At 40.8% G+C, this 2,343-nt stretch overlaps 1 long non-coding RNA gene across 1 annotated transcript; it reads left to right on the top strand.

Annotated features, from left to right (window-relative positions):
- Positions 1-267: 267 nt before the first annotated feature.
- LOC129349051 (uncharacterized) lies at positions 268-1,845 on the top strand. Its single transcript, XR_008601885.1, has 2 exons — positions 268-1,563; positions 1,627-1,845. It is a non-coding gene; the product is annotated as an uncharacterized LOC129349051 (long non-coding RNA).
- Positions 1,846-2,343: the final 498 nt, after the last annotated feature.

The following is a 2,343-nucleotide window of genomic DNA, read 5'->3' as shown; positions in this document are numbered from 1 at the left end:
GACTTTGATTCATCTGCCGTCTGGACATGGAGTGATGTGGGTCTCCTCTAATCAGACAGTGGGATGCTGCAGGTCACTAGACTGACCGGCTGTGCTTTGGGAAGGGGAGGAGCTCACAGCGCCACCTGCTGCTCGTTGAGGACAGTAACTGCAGAACGATCCCAGCTTTCATGTCAGACAGGGACGGATCCAGATTAATTTTAGTGGGGGGTGGGGGGCACGGGGGGTACAACAGATATTTTGGGGGGGGTTGTAAGTTTTAAAGCTGCTACCGACCTCTCGCTTTTACAAAGTATTTTTCATGGGGTTTTTTTTGGCTCTTTAACCCAATAGGAAAGCTGTATATGACCTTTTCATTTTGGACTGTTAACATTCAAATTATGATGGACTTGTTTCCTTGTTTATGTGAATTACAACATCATTAGCTGCAACATCTGCCTGTTCTGTAAAACTGGTAGCTCAACGACAGCATCCTGAGGGCAATTAAGTGACAAATATTGTGCAAGACCAGCACTATTACAACCCTGTCAATTTCCACTTCTTAAAATGTTTACTGCCAATTATCACACATAAAGCAAGAAATAATATTCTGTACTAATACTTCTGTACTACCCAATACACAGTGAATAAATATTATCTGAAAGTCGGGTTATTGTTGTTTATCAGCACAATACAAAAAGATTCATGTTAGACATATCCCAGTTAAGACTAGAATATCATGATTTATGTAAATTTACCTCAATAATATGAATGTTGAGGTTAAGATTGTACAGTGATATTTATTATGTAAGTTTAACTGATTAAAGTTTATGACTGCACTGCAATATTATTTATTATTTAGATTTACATAATTATAATATTTAGGGTCAGACTCTACAGTATTAAGATTAAGAAATCAAATATTCTATGAAATGTAAATACACTGAACTCATTTGGATATAGTTAAGTGAGACTCTACAATATTCTTTGACACAAATCTATCTAAATCAAAATTTTAATCATTTTTACTCCAAACATTTACTGGACTGATTTAAACATTAAAATCACTCCTTTCTAATCCTCTGCTGTACGTTCAAACCTGAGGCCTTAAATAGAAACACACAAGTATCTGATTGAAGGAAATTCTGCAGAGTCCTGGTTCCAGAACATGATGATAGAATTATAGACAAAGTTTAACAAAAGCTGCCTGAGAGTTTACAGGTTTTTATGTTGGATTTCTTCAGTAGTTTAATGAGCGTTATCAGCAATAATCAAGTGTTCATTTGATGAACTTGATTTCCTAAAACATACAGAATTGGAGCTCATATCTTTGGCAGCTGTAAAGTTTCTGCTCCTTCAAAGTTCACAACACAATGAATGAATTCCTAAAACACTCTCAATGCTGGAGAGCGTTTGTGATGCTGAAGCAGTGACCAGTTTTTCTGTTTCTTCTCTGGAGATGCACAATGAGGGACGTCTGCAGCGACTGAGAAAGAGTCTCACCACATCCTGACATGAGGAAAAAGACTTTATTGAAGACTACAATGAGAAAAACTATCAGACAGCAGACGGCATGCATTCAAGGTGAGCTCTGAACATTTGATCTGGAACAGGAATTCAATAACGGCAGCATGAGCTTCATTTCAGTCTGTAGCTGCTGAATTCATGGATGAATCATCTGGCACTAGAGAGGAAGACCATCAAACGTCCACGTCAGCTGATGGAGGTCCAAGAGTCTCACCAAAGAAACAACCTACAGAGTGAAGACCTCGAATCTTGATTGGACGGCCTCCTATTCAGCCACGTGTGTGAACAAATGCCTCTAAGCTGATTTGTTTTCTAAAATAAATCTAGTTTGTGTCCTAATCAATGCCTGTGTGTTTGCTTCTTTACACCGCTGTTAACAGTTTAGGCTGTTAGATTGTTCCAGATAAGACAAGTACAAGATTGTTCAGAGCCGTTCTACCACGAGCCTGACAGGAAGAACTCCAACAGCTACTGAATGTTCCTGTGGTTCCCTCAAGGCTACAGGAGGAGTCCTACGAGGATGAGCCGGTCCACCTGATGGAGGCCAGTCGCTGCGGTTCAAAGCCAACACCGACTACGTGGACTTCTACTGGACCACACAGAGGCCTTCAAACCGGACCAACAAGTTCAGCGACTTCCCGACTCGTGGGTCTGAGGACGCCGCCGAGCCTCGGTCCAGCAGGCCTCCTGTCTGTGGGTGTTTGAGTGCTGAGTACATTGAAGAATTTTGGGTGGAATATTCCTTTGAACGAACTTTTTAAGTTTATGTTCAAGGATGTTGGGTGGAATATACCACCTGTTTTTGTGTTGCTCCTCGGCAACCCTAGACAGCCGGGT

This window comes from Amphiprion ocellaris, chromosome 6 (assembly GCF_022539595.1).
Source record: "Amphiprion ocellaris isolate individual 3 ecotype Okinawa chromosome 6, ASM2253959v1, whole genome shotgun sequence".
NCBI classification, from domain to species: Eukaryota; Metazoa; Chordata; class Actinopteri; family Pomacentridae; genus Amphiprion; species Amphiprion ocellaris.
Note: the sequence above shows the minus strand (reverse complement) of the source record. Positions and strands in the feature narration are given on the sequence as shown.